This window comes from Rutilus rutilus (assembly GCF_951802725.1).
Source record: "Rutilus rutilus genome assembly, chromosome: 16".
NCBI classification, from domain to species: domain Eukaryota; kingdom Metazoa; phylum Chordata; class Actinopteri; order Cypriniformes; family Leuciscidae; genus Rutilus; species Rutilus rutilus.
The window spans coordinates 32,787,558-32,803,332 of record NC_140224.1 but is presented as its reverse complement, the minus strand read 5'-3'; positions in this window follow the sequence as shown (position 1 = coordinate 32,803,332).

Sequence of the window (15,775 nt, the reverse complement as noted above, 5' to 3'; positions counted from 1 at the left end):
TTTGAAAGATTACATAATAACACTGTTGCAGACCTCAAACCTTCATCTGCGACAGCAAAATCATAGCCAAAATTGTTTCGTTACAAAAGTTCCGCTAAGAACCAATGATAAACCTTTACTTGAAGAGATCACACACTGTAGTTTAATGAGAAATTCCACTAAAGGAAAGTGCTGAATGTGCTGTGGAGAGAGAGAGAGAGAGAGAGAGAGAGAGAGAGAGAGAGAGAGAGAGAGAGAGAGAGAGAGAGAGAGAGAGAGAGAGAGAGAGAGAGAGAGAGAGAGAGAGAGAGAGAGAGAGAGAGAGAGAGAGAAAGAGAGAGAGGAGGAAAGGAGGTAGAGGTGTTTCTCTTTGAGGCAAACGTAAAACTGAAGAACATTACATAATGTGTGAGGAATATACATTGAATGTCAGGTACTAAAAAAAGAACAGAAAATGATGTTATTTTGGGGATTCCTCTGGGAGAAATCGAGAGAGATTAAGAGAGAGAGAGAGGGGGAAGGACATCTGTTCCTAAAATAGGCCCTTGCAGCCGTGAAATCTGCAGTTCTGGCACTTTCAATAGTTTTCCTTAACTAATTTCGTACCCTCCGACCTTTCATGCTTTCATTACTTATTATTTGGCCAGATGGATGAAATATACTCTTGAGCAAAATTCACTATCGCTTCATTTAGTGTTGGTACAGCGCTTAATTTATTTCATAACTGGTTCAAGCATTGATCAAAGGATACATTTAATTCCACTGAAAACACTGTGCGAATCCCACCAAAGAGGAGCATGTGTTAAATGCTCTGGCCTGTTCTCTGCCTCAAGATGGAGTACATGAGACACTGTGTTTCCATGGAATCAAGTCTGGCGGCATGGCAACCAATGTTCCCAGGGCAGTGCTTCAATTGATGTTCTAATAACCAAACATGGAATATCTGTGTTACTAAAGACAACGTCTACATATTTAAACGTTTATAAAGAGTCTCTTATAAAATAGAGTCTATAAATCAGCATAAAGATGGTCTTTTTTTTTGGTTGTACCCAACATACTCATAAAGAGACTGTCTGACTGACACATAAAGCGGCAGGGATATGCGAAATAGAATATACCACAAGAATACACCACAAAAATAGACTGCCGTGGAATAAAAATTAATTCAAATGCTGATGTGGAAATCTCCCCCCAAAAAATTAGGCTACTCTATTACAAGAATTTCTGTCCATCCAAAAGTAACAATACTGATAATTCCATTTGGTCTGTCTGAATACTCGATTCTGATTGGCTGGAAGGTGTGCAATAAGTTTAATGCACAGGTCCACTCTCCTTTACAAAAGGTACGCCTTTGTACCTAAAGGGTGCATATAAGTCCCTCAAAGGTACATATTGGTACCAAACGTGTACATATTAGTACCTAAATGGTACATATTAGAACCCTTTTGAAGGGTACTGTCCCAGTGACAGCTTTTGTACCTTTTTTTTCTGAGAGTGTAGTTCCAAGTCAGTTTAATCACTGTTCTATATTAATGCGCTGTTTGAAGCGTTAGCGCACACACTCGCGCTGCGCCTCGCTCATGCACACATTCAGGTCCACAAAAACCTATCAACGCTGCCCCACAAATTTTTGCAATAAAATAGCTTGGCTGCTGAATCGCTACATTATATTTTTCAGGAACAAGTGGGTTACATCGCTATTTTGAAATAATTAAACTCACAGCTTCATTGTCAATAGAACTGCTGTAGAGAGAGAGAGACGCTGAACACACAGACGCAGGTACGAATCTCTCTGTCTGTCTCTCTCTCTCTCTCTCTCTCTCTCTCTCAGTCTCTCTCGATAATTCATTCAAATAAATGCTATAATTCATTAAGTCAAATGCGATGTAATATTACGCACTACCAGGGCGTTTCTAGGTTTTAAAAACATCAGGGGCTGAGCCCGAAACATCAGGGGCTGAAGGTGGGTAATAAGATAACATGATTCGATACAGAGAATAATGTATATTGTAGGCCTATAATGCAGGGGCACTGTAGCCACACCAGGCCATATTACCACACAGACACGCGCATTCAAATGTGAGGTAGTTAGGGGGGTTCGAGGGCATGCTCCCCCGAGAAAATTGGGATTTCTCGGACCTATATATGTGCATTTTAAGGTGTTTGAAGGCCAAAAAAAAATGGATACCAATAGTTTTAAAAGTATGTCAGTGGGCAGTATCATAAATTATTTGTCAAGCAGATAACAGATTCTCAAAAAAGAGAATGAGGATAAATGATGAACTGAATGATCCATACAAATTGGAAATGCAGAATGTTTCTGCTTATTGTTGACAATACACAGTCACATATTCCAAACAGGAATGGCCTTAAATGAGAAATCTTTTAAGGATTATTTTGCATAGATGTTACATTTCAATCAAACACCAGTGAAATCTTTTTGTGTCCAGGGGCGAATGAGCAATTTATATATTAGCATTAAAGATTGGTTTCAGCAACTTGTTTCTTTCATGAGTTAATCAATGTTTTTTGCACTAATCAGTTCAATTAAAGTTCAATTGTTCACTCATAAAGACAGTCACTTGTCGCCACCTACTGGCTTAATGATGCAAGTTGAGCAAACACAGACAAGCGGAATGACACAAAAGGTGAAAAGGCTGATACTGGTGAAATATTCAAACACATTCGAGGACCATATATATATATATATATATATATACTTATACATTTTATAAATATATATTTATACTTATGGATTTTGCTTATAGTTTCTGTAATTAACATCTGTGTTAAATAGGAATACATTGTAATAATTAGTAGAAATACATAGTAATACACAGTATTCCATGAGTTCTAATTCACTATAATCTCAACTATAATTAAGTACAAATTAACTGTATTCAGTTGTGTAGGCAGGCACTAAAACAATCCAATACATTATAGTCAAATTATTTTTTATGATAAAATAATTAAGATTTCTGTGCCACCCCAGACTGGTTGCTGGCCCTTGCCTGGCCACCCCGATGAAAAAATCCTGCCTCCGCCACCGGCTACACTCAAAACATTCGGTGCTGAAGCCCCGTCTGCGCACTACTTTATCTCTGTGTTTGATTCAAAGGGAACAGAATGCTAGATCTAAAGAGCTACTTGCAAAATAAACTTGGGTGAATAAAAATTGCTTGCATTGTTCATGATACAATGCAAGCTCATTATAGCTATCATGTGCTCTTACGATTATAAATCTGACACTTTTTGAGGTATAATAGATAGCATAGGCCTAATAGTGTTCCGCTAGGACATAGCCCACAATATGTTTTAAAATTGCCCTCATCCTTGTAATATTATGAAAAAGGAAATGTAAAAAATAAAATAAAATAAAAATGGAAAAAGACCCTGACTTGCACAGAGGAGCAAATGATAAAGAAAACAGTGTAATGATCTTAAAAACACTGCTGCACCATAATAACAGCCTACTCAATCATAAGGCTCTGTTCCAACATAAAGCAAGCTACCCTGCTGATTACTACCTATAGGAAGCTGCTTTTGTTTGTCATGGAACTTCATGGAAGGTCAACTTCACTCCATGGCATTAGCTAATTTTATACTTTTATACACAAATACTGCATTAGATCAAGGGTTTTTTTTTTTTACAACATAGGATATACACAACAATATCTGTTCAAAAGTTTGGGGTTGGTAATAATTTTTTTTTTTTAAACATAACATCGAGTCTCTTATGCTCACCAAGGCTGCATTTATTTGATGAAAAATACAATTTTTACAATTATTACAGTATTATTAGAAATTTCAAAAGAACAACATGCTTGAAATTGATTGTATTAAATGTCATTTTTCGATATGTAATGCCTTACTGAATACAATAATAATACATCATTGTATAAATTCATTCTGGGATTGCCATCCACTAATGTGACAGTTTTATAATCTGGCAAAAAGAGGACATCTTAAAAGGCATACAGTAACTATATTGCCCAACTGTTGGTGTGTCAGCATGTGTCAGGACTCGGAGCATGTCTTAAAATACTGCCTCTGTAGGCAGCTGATTGGATTTTTGATCAGAGCAATGTAGATGTCTTGTTCTGTTTTTAGTGAAGATATACGGGTCAATTACGCTGCAGTGAATATTCCCCCGAGGTCTATGCAGCAATGCAAATGTATATGCAACATCAGGTTAACCTCCTGCTCCCAGCTCCTGCCTTGTTAGTATGCAATCACCTGCTTCCAGATGTTTGTACAAACACGCACTTCCTCAAATGTATGAACAGAGCCTCGCCTGTTTCTCTCTCTCTTTCTGTCTCAAACGGGTGATAACTAATCAGAGCTGAGTGTTTGCTTCTCCTCTCAATATCACCTGGCACACTAGAATGCAGATCAGTACCTGACAAATAGCTTGTCACTCAAGAGGTGCACGCTATTATTTAGAGACAAAGACACACTTGCACACTTTTGTCTGGGACATGTGAATGAGAAGGCGACACTCGATTTCACACTTTAATGAAAGGTTTTCAAATGGGGGTCAAATTAGGTTTTTTTTTGTTGGCATTGTGGTCCATTTTCTTGAAAATAATGAGTCAAGATTGACAAAGACACCAGTCATCTGCTCAATGCACACTTCAGCACCAATGATTTCTGTACAAAGGTGCAATGCACATTGAGTCTGAAAATAAATTTAGAGATTTGAAGATACTGTAACAGTTACACACATATATACACACACACACACACACACACGAAATAAACATGACCTTGCCCTAAAAGACAGCTCACACCTATTGGAACCGAGCTTTTCTTGCTATCTGTGAATGCACTATGTATTCTCATCATGTGCATGCACACAGTAGCTACTGATACGCTTCTGAGTTTGCATTAAGTAACAAGATGGTGCATTTAATTTCCCTTCTTACCCTTTACATCATGTTTTTTAAGAGGACTTTTGGTATTCAAAGCGCACAGCTCGAGAAAGGATAGTGGTCATTCATCAGTCCTGTCAATTTCACACTGCAAACACATGCAGGTTTATCCATTGAACTTGAGCCATTCAAACGGCACTTACAAACCTCTTTCCGCTCCTCACTCAACGCTACGACAACATTCCTCCAAATTATGACTTATGCTAATGGCTCCCGAAAGACCGTAATGAGAAGTGAAATGGCAAAAGAGAAGTCGTTGAACCACACAGATAAACACAAGGGGATGTTAATGGCCACTGCAATGAAAAGTCAATAGGAAACATGAATGTCTCGATCCGCTGGGCCATCGCGGGTCCATTTGTATCCCAGTGGACTATAGCTAATGCGCAATCACGGCTTCAAACACAAGAACCCGATGAATAATGCACTTGATGATGTTTGCTCTCTGAAATGACACAGATCCAGATCCTCATGAGCTGCCTGAGGGATCAGACCCCAATCTAAGAAAACCGTTATCGAGTTTGTATTGAGCGTAATGAAAGCGAGCGGAGACCCATTAGCGGTGGGTGTTAATTTAGCCCGAGGATAATTTGCAAGAGTCATATATATTTAAAACTAATTCCTCACCCTTTATGTGGGTGGTATTGATCATTCCGTCTTTACTAGCCTATCTGGAAATTAGCACTGTATTTGATTCTGTGCAAGGAAATATCCATATTTGAATATAATAATGTGGTATTGGTTATATTCGTGCCCCATGAAACATTCACTCTCATTGTGGGTATTTTTTCTCAAATAAAAGCATTTTAAGTTTGAAAAATCACATAAATCCAAGCATATTCTCACAAATTCTGCAGTTAGTCCAGTTCAGTTTTGATATAGTACGGTGGCCCAGTAGTGTACAACACAACAAAATTTAAAAACCAAACATAAGTTCACAACACAACAAAATGAATCCACAACACAACGAAATAAAGCCGCAACACAACGGAAATGCTCCCGACCACTAGAGGGCGCGATAAAGTTCGTTTTCCACCTACATTGTTAGATTTTGTGACCTACATCAGGCATCTAGATGAAAATACACAAATCACACGGCATGCAGTATATTAAAAGAAACACGTACTCTCCATTTGCTCTCAATTTAATCTCATTGCCTTGTCTGAGAAAAAGTCGAGATATTAATAACATTTTCTTTTCTTTAGGGAATAAGAGAGAGAAAGGAGAGAGGAAGAAAAATGAGAAAGAGACTAAAGGGTCAGAGGTAATTAACCTTAAATGACTGTTTACTTTAACGATCCTCCAGGGTCATTAAGATTGGAGCGCGCTGCAGTCTGCAGTTCATAAAAACATGTTTAATTTTTCATTTGCTGTAACGCTATACCAACACATTCCTAGCCGTAATATTTCATTGCCGCTGGATATTTCCAATACTTAAAAGATTCTGCAGAAAGATTGGCCACTTTTTTGGGTGGGTTTTGAGGAATCATTGGGCTGGGAAAAACAGGCACACACACACACACACACACAAAAGCTGTGTACACACTGGTTCCCCTCCTCTTCAGCTGTTTGATTCACTCTCTGCTGCTCTAAGAGACTGTGTACACACCGTAACACAGACTCATGTAAAATACATGATGTGTTTAATCTGACAAATGTCCATCACAGGCAGTGCCTTTGCAAGGGCTGATTTATGCTTTCGTCACATTCAAACATTCACTCAAACATTTCTATGTTCAGAATACCTATATGTATGTATGTATATGTGAACTTTGCACATAATGTACATTTTCTGTATGAATTGGAATACCTTGATGACTTGGAAATGGAAAGTTCTGATTGGAAAATGCATATAAACACACCTGTAATTGGCTGGCTGCTATATTAATTTTTTATTAATGTATCATGGTGATATATTGCCACAAAAATAGCCTACGATATTGAAGTATATTAAAAAAGTTATGAATTATGAATGCACAAAAAAACATAATAATGATAAAATTGCACCGCTCTTTGAATAAAAAATGCATAATAAGGGCACACTTGACAACAACTGAGTATACTATTTTACATGACAGCATGTAGTGATATGTACTCTAGTATTTTAGTATAGTATAAACTCTTCACTACTTTCTTAAGGTCTGAGATGAAAGACAGCAGGGAAATAGAAAAAAAACCGATAAGAAATCTACTGTAATATAACGACTATATTGCAATCTGAATGTTGCTTACAAAATAACATAAGATAAAGTAGTCTATATGAAATTAAATAGACAAGGTGGATCCAGCTATAACCAGCCAATCATGACCCCCTTGGTGCGATTGACAGAGCACGTGTGCCTTCATTTGTACCTCAAGATGTTTTAATAAGTAAAACATCAGTTATGCAGATGAGAATTGTTACTTCTCACAGTAAACAAGAACTTGAGATTTCAAGAGCCCATTTTAAATTCTGCTTCTTGAAAATAAACTACAGAATTATGCGTGCGAAACCCATTTGAGATCTGTGTTCTCAAATAAACCCCAAAACTCTTCTGACAATAAATCTCAAGCATTCACCTGCTGAGAGATTTAGCAAGCGTTCTCGGCAATACACTTAAAGAAACAGTCACCCAAAATGACTATTGCACTCCATCTGACATGGTAGAGCCTTGGGATTCTATTTGATACACATATTGGCATGATTTAAGCTCACATCTTATTAACAAAAGCATCTCATGTGCAAGCCTCACTCCTTCAGGAACGTTAACAGTATTGTAATATTCTCTCGCACTAATCGGACAGGCTTCTCATACATAGTCAAGCCGTCCTGCGCCTCCCCGTTCTCCACAGCGTGAGCTGTCAAACTCAAAGCCTTTGATAATACTGCTTCCAACTCTTTGAAGTAATTTAAATACAGTTGGCTCCGTGTTGAATTAAATACAATCGGATGGATATACTTCTGCACAACAAAAATGAAAAGAGAGGGTGTGTCACAACGGGTCTTTTTGGGCATCAAACCGAGCTGAGCCGAAGAAAACAAATTCACAATTCATTTAATCTTTAGAGAGTTGTCAGAAATGTGGCCAGGAGAGTATTTTTTATATTGTTTAATTTTTTATGCCCATCTGTGCGCCCATGGGCGTGCTGGTCTGAAAATGAGGTGTGTTCAGGCGCGTTGCTATTTTGAGGCAACTGAAATAGATTAGGCCACTGACCAACAAAAACCTGGTCTAAAGTCCTGGTCAAGGCGAGATTACACTTGCAAAGTCTTTTTGTTATTTAAAGAGCGCATTAGTAATGTGCGCCTATAGGCGGGTCGACAACAAAAATAAAAGGATTACAATGTAAAATATTATTATTGTGTACATAAAGATATGGTGGAATCCGGCTAGTCCCGTAGAAGATTCAGTCTTTCCGCTTGCAAATCTGCCATGTAAATAGCGAATCCGCCATGGCGCGAGCGCAACTGGCTTTTAAAGGGAATGGGAGATTAGACTCTGATTGGTTTATTGCACGTTATGCCCAAAACACACCCATTAGTCATTAAGAGAATAGGGATAACCCTTTTAGACCATTCACCGCACGCACCGACCATTTTTCCCGTTGTTAAACTAGCAAAAGTGTATTCAGACATGCCCTAAGTGCACTTGCGCCCTGCGCTTTAGACCAGATCGTTAAATTAGTTCAACTCTAACCCTAAAAAAAAACCTGTTTTGTGTGAATAAAAATGTCAAAATAAAATTAAAATTGTACTTAATGGTTAAATCTTATGGTTAATTATTTTGCATCATATTATTCCAAAGAAAAATAATAATAAATTACGTTTTTATTTGTGGCCATCACTAAGCCCTCTTATTTTTAAGGATCCAATCAATTCCTTATAAATAAAATCAAGTCCCACTCTATTTTTCCTCACTGAATGTTCAGTTCTGTTTAAAAACACAAGATCACACAGAATTAAAATATGTTGTAAATGTGTTTCATGCTGACCTTCACAACTTGACATCAAAATAAACCAGCAGAACCGTGAACAGGGTGATAGAATGAAAAGGGGAATGATGGGTAATGAATTTGGCAAGGATTGTTCTGAGACAAGGTGAGATTACACTTGCAAACTTCTCTTCGCAGTCTCACACATCGACTTGAAGATAGATACACTCAGGTGCACAATGCCCAGAGGTCTTTTATCTGTGCGGATGCCGTTTCAGTGTGTGACAGGAGGGTGTGGAAACCCATTTCTCTCTCAGAATGAAAAACAAAACGGGTGATTGTAAAAATCAAATTTGAAATAAGAAATAAGGAGGACACTCAGAGGTGATTTTCAAGTAGAAATTTGGAGTCCAAGAGAGGAGAATGATGGGAAATGACCCATCATCATCACCATCACCTGCCCACTCGCCACAGATTCTCGGTAAGAGGATCTGGCAACCACACGCACATCATCAGACAGCTGTGCTCACACATTCACACTCGTACTCACATTTGGCCTCGTTCTTATTCTCATGCAAACACCTACATCGGCCAAGTGTGTGTGTGGGCATACATTAGACACCAGGAACCACTCGGCTGGCACCAAACACAAACACACAGGGGAATGCCAGCTGTGGTTCCCCATCTGGGCCGCTGTATGTTTGCACCAGTGCTGGGGTAGAAGACACTCAGAAACTTTAGATTTCAAAGCTACAAACTTCGTCACACCTTATGTCCTTAACTACTATGTACTTACATCAAAAGTAAGTGCAATGTACTTATTGTGCTCATATTGAATTGCAAGACACTTGTGCTGCTATTGAGGTGTGATTTGGGTAAGGTTATGGCTCATTGGTTCTTGCGGAAGCTCAAACGTGCTGCATAACACGAGAATGAACCTCACTGGTTCTCGTACGTCAAGCAAACATGCTTGAGCTTCCCTTTACCATATCTGATATGTGCGTTGATGAATGTTTACATGTGAATAAAAGCTTAAATTCAACTGTTCATCATATAAGGCAATTGTGTCTCTTCAGAAAATTTCCATATTGATTAGTTTTACGATCTTTTTAAGAGCTTTTTAAAGCGTCAAAGTAGTTGCGTAGCTGTCAATGGAGGGACAGGAATTCCTACATTTCGTTAAAACATCTTCATTTGTGTTTCGAAGATGAACGAAAGTCTTATGGGTAACTGATGACAGAATTTTCATTTTTGGGTGAACTAATAATAATAATAATAAATAATTCATTACATTTATATAGCGCTTTTCTCAGCACTCAAAGCGCTTTACATAGAAGGGGGGATCTCCTCAACCACCACCAATGTGCAGCATCCACTTGGATGATGCGACGGCAGCCATATTGCGCCAGAATGCTCACCACACACCAGCTTACTGGTGGAGAGGAGACAGTGATGAAGCCAATCAGTATATGAGGATGATTAGGAGGCCATGATGGACAGAGGCCAAGGGGCAAATTTGGCCAGGATGCCGGGATTACACCCCTACTCTTTCGAAAGACATCCTGGGATTTTTAATGACCACAGAGAGTCAGGACCTCGGTTTAACGTCTCAACTAACCCTTAAACCACAACGTTTGATTTTAATAATGCATTAGTATCGTATTGTTTATTGTCACAGTATAAATCAAATGTAGGCAGTATACTGTACTTACTGCACAGTCAGCAGAAAGCTAGCATTCCATTCTAAACACAAATCCATGTGATTCATTAACAAATCTGATTGAATCACTCGATTTTTTTTTTTTTTTGCTTAAAATTGTGCTTGAGGAACCAAAACACTCACAGATTGAAGAACGTGAGAGATTCTTACAGTCTTGTGCATTGATTAAATAACAAAAAAGGGATGGACCAACTAGCAGCAATTTAGAAGAAAATCACTCACCCCAAGTGGAAGTTACAGTAATTTAAATTACCCGTAAACCGGGCGAAGACCATGTTAGGTCAACTTTAATGCTGCAGCACAAGGAGACATCTTAAAGACAAACAGAAGATGAGAAAGAATTGTGAGAAGTTTCATGATAATGACAGGCCGGCAGAACAATTAAACACCGATTTATTTCTCTGTGACGAAGATTAAGCGAGCACACTGAAAATACTGGTTCTAGTGTCATAACACTCCTCCAAAATCCCATCTTTGAAGCTTGCATCCCAACTGGCTCTTTAATCTCTGACCTTGATTCCGGCGAGGCATGTTTAAGGCTAAGCATATGCCTGCCATGAAAGGCTCTGAGGAATCAGAAATACTTTAATAAAACCACTTTGAAGATTCAAAGATTTTTTTCTCCCTACAAAAATAAAAATTCAACACCCCTCCCTCCCTTCCTCCATTATTTTTTCTTGAAGGCCTCCTCTCTCTTTTATGTTACTGAGCCGAAACTTCGGAATCTGCCATCAGGCCACTATCAGTGAGTGGAGAGAGCGATTTAGCGGTTGATAAGCAGTCAGGCATGGGCGACCTCCACAGCGGGACACCGATACTCAGCCCAGAGCAAACCACTCTCCCAGCAGCCCTTAATGGACAATATTATGTGAAATTGTCCCTATTGTTGAGAAGCATGGAGTCAGGAAGTATCAAGGCGAAAGAGAAGCATCTGCCTCAGCTTGAGTGGAAAGCCTGTTCGATTAGACCGGATTCTGAGTGGTTCCCTTTGTGTAAACAAGGCATGGATGTTAAACGCTGTATTGCAATCAAGTGCTTGAGAACAAGAGCAGTTAAGGATTTTGAGAGGAAACCAACATTTGTGCGTACAGTGTTGAGGGAAAAACAGTTAACTAACCTACAAGCCACTGACAAAAACTAACAATGTACTGTACATTGAAGCTAGGGCTACACTGAAGCTTTAAATATCTAACTGATCATCTTAATCAGAGAATCTCAGTTAGGGTAAAATAATTACACTTGAAAAGATACACAACATTCAACATAAAAAAGACGTAAATACATTTTAGAAGTAAAAACAGTAATTAGCAGTAACATTTAATATACATATAAAAAGTACTATTTGGAACACTGCACAGAAACTTCAGTGAATTGTTCTTTTGAATCGGTTTATTTACCATCCAAATGAACGATTCGCAAGAATGAATCAGACTTACCAACACTAGGCAATAACTATTTTGGAAATTAGTTAAATTAAATTATTGGAAAAGCAACACTATTATGAAAATAGCTGAACTGCTTATAAATAGCTTCGCTATTTGATTTTACATTTGGATAGACACAGCAACCGTGTATCACCGTTTGAACAACTTCTAAAAAATAAACTCTTTCACAAGTGTACAATTTTACAAAAATACTTGAATGGATTTGTCTTAATTTTCCACATTTTCTGATGTAAGAGAAAACTAATTACAACTAATTTCAGGCTTCTTGGACCCCATTTTAAATAACAGCGTTTACATTTTAGAATTGCCCACCTGCCGATATTGTACATATCAGTGTCTATCCAAACACAAATAACTGCTCTTGTGCTAGAACCACCTCTTACATGCCAATGAATATTAATGGGATTTCTGTCTGAAAGAACAAGGCACACTACAACAACACCTAAAAGTGTTTTCTGACACATAGCTCATCCCGAGAGGTCAAATAACTGAGTTGCTCTTTGTACCTGAGCATCTCGGCTCATCAGTTAACCATATGGACATGAATGCCGATTAAGGCCTAGTATATTACATATACTGTTATTATGCAGGATCTCTTTTGTGATATGTGTGCTAATGGGGGACCTTGAAGTGACCAACTTTAAAAAAAAATTACTTTTACATTTTTTTCAGTTACTTGTTTTTAAACTGAAATCACTGTTAATGTGAGGGAAGCTCATAATCCAGCAATAAACTGCAAAAGAGAACAAATTGATTAATAAAATAGGAGCTTTGTGGCACCGAGCAGACACAAAACTTTGAGGTGACAACAAAAGCTCTTCCACTCTTACAATCACAAGACATGAAGGCCTATTTAAAAACCCGACAGGGTTATCATCAGCTAAAACATGAAACTAATATAAAATAATTACCACAAGATAAATGAATTAAACAAAAGAACAAAGAAATTAAACTATCACCTGATCAGAGTCACCTGACCTGTGTTTTGAAATAATACATCCGACCTGCAGATGGCGATATAGCATGTGCTGCAGGTTCATTTGCTCACTGCACATTAAACAAGTGTGATCAAATTTAACAGAAGTAGCAGTAACTACACCATTCTGTGGGCAAAAAGCATCGTTCTCAATTGATGTGTGCATTTAAAATGAGCTGTGTATTCTGAGTAAATACAGTTTCTGCAACGTATAAACAACTAATACTTCATTGAATAGTTGATATTTAACCAGTGCCGGATTCCTATTTGTATAGAGAAATAGGCCTACTCATATTTTCCCCATGAAATCTTTCATATTTTTTTTTTTTACAATCAAGAAACACTATGATAAGGTTCAACAAAGGTATGATGTTGGACATGTGATGTTTTTGCATACAGTATGGTACACTAATGGGCATTATATTTCAGCCAAGCTTACAACAGCAAAACTGACATTAAGACAAACAGCCTCTTCTGAGGAACATCAGCAGACAGCAATAAACCAGATCGTGTGGTCTACATTTTGAATTCTTTTCCTGTTTGTTATTTTATGATTATATAGTTCATTATTTATTACTTATTTTCTTCCTGTTTAATGAGCTATTTTTCTGCACACTAGAAACCGGCAGCAGACAAGTCATTAATTAATATATTTAAACCACCCTTTGTCATTATGATTTTATCACACCATCACTCTCAGAAAAAAAGGTACAAAAGCTGTCACTGTGGCGGTACCTTTTCAAAAGGTACACTTTTGTACCTAAAGAGTGCATATTAGTCCCTCAAAGGTACATATTGGTACCAAAAGTGTACATATTAGTTCCAAAAATGTACATATTAGTACCTAAATGGTACATTTTAGAACCTTTTTGAAGGGTACTACTGTCCCAGTGACAGCTTTTGTACCTTTTTTTTCTGAGAGTGCATGCAGTTTCTATACAGGATGAAATGAATCAATAAACTAATAGGCTACTGCAAAACACAAAAAAAATCAACTTACTAATGTTTCTGCTATTTTTGTCCCTCCATAATGATGTCACTTCCTGGAAGAACGTCATAGGATCTGACAACAAAGGCTGCTTTCCACAATATTACAAGAGTCTACGGAAAGTGATAGAGGACAAAAAAGTAGGTATAGATAGATTGATTATAGAAGGAAAACAATATAAATAATTTTATTTAAAATTTCAATACAATTTTAATAATATATAAATACAAATGTTTTTAAAATAAAAAAAAGTATATATGTACACATTAAAATAAATATAAACGTAAAAAAATATAAATAAGTATATATTATAAATAACTCTTTTACATACACTCACTTCAACTTCACTTATATACACCCTTTCAACTGCTCGTTAACGCAAATACATATAATCAGCCAATCACATGGCAGCAACCCAGTGTATTTAGGCATGTAAACATGGACAAGACGATCTGCTGAAGTTCAAACTGAGCATCAGAATGGGGAAGAAAGGTGGTTTAAAGGTGAACTAAGTAACTTTTTTTACCTTAACTGAACAGCTTCGGAGTCATTGGAATGGTTATATTACTTATTTCGGGTTGAATGGTGGTCGTTTCGCACCCCCCTGGTGCCCGTGAGCGGAAAATACTGCACTTGCAACTTTGGGGCGGCGGGCCGCCGGCCGCCGCGTCAGGAAGTCTCGCGTGATATCAGGTCTCGCGATGTAAACAATTGCTTTACGGCCAAAAGAAATCTGCTAAAATGCCGTCATTATTGCGCTCCCTCACGCTGTTCGAACCCGAATGAAGAAGACGTTTTAAAGAATGTCCCATCTGCTTTGATGTCGTTGATCTGCTAGCCTCTGGTGTCTGAGAATAGCCAACGAGTTTTTACAACAGTGTTGTCAAATATCTATTCCGAAGCTGTGGGGGGAGCTCTAGAGAGAAACCTGCGAGCAAAAAGCGAGAATACAGCGAAGAAATCCCGAAGTTACTGAATGCAGCTTTAAGAGACTTTGAATGTGGCAAGGTTGTTGGTGCCACATGGGCTGGTCTGAGTATTTAATAACTGCTGATCTACTGGGATTTACACACACAACCATCTCTAGGGTTTACAGAGAACTGTCCAAAAAAGAGAAAATATCCAGTGAGTAGCAGTTCTGTGGGTGACATGCCTTGTTGATGCCAGAGATCAGAGGAGAATGGCCAGAATGGTTCAGTTGATAGAAAGGCAACAGTAACTCAAATAACCACTCGTTACAACCGAGGCATGCAGATGAGCAACTCTGATTGACAACACGTCAAACCTTGACGTGCTACAGTAGCAGAAGAACACACACCGGCGACACCAACAAATCTGCCGCAACTGCGTGATGCTGTCATGTCAATATGGACCAGAATCTCCGAGGAACATTTCCAGCACCTTGTTGAATCTATGCCATGAAGAATTAAGCCAGTTCTAAAAGCAAAAGAGGGACCAATCCAGCAGTAGTGCAGTGTACATAGTAAAGTGACTGGTGAGTGTGCATAAATATGCAGTTTAATGTTTTATCTAATACACTGTGACACAAAGTAACACCTGGCAACATTTTCTGTCTCACTTACAATCATTTATAATATCCAAGTGCTCTAGAGCCATAAACTATTTGATATGACTGGATGGATGCTGCCACTATTGATTTTTCTAGAATGTAGCCAGCTGTGCGTATTGAACTGGTATTGATGGGATTCAGTCGGCCATTCATACCACAACATATGTCACACATCTACTGCACCACCTGAGATTCTAGTTCTTTTTATCATGTGGTGAAAATAGCATCAGATTTGCTGTGTGTGTGTGTCAGCG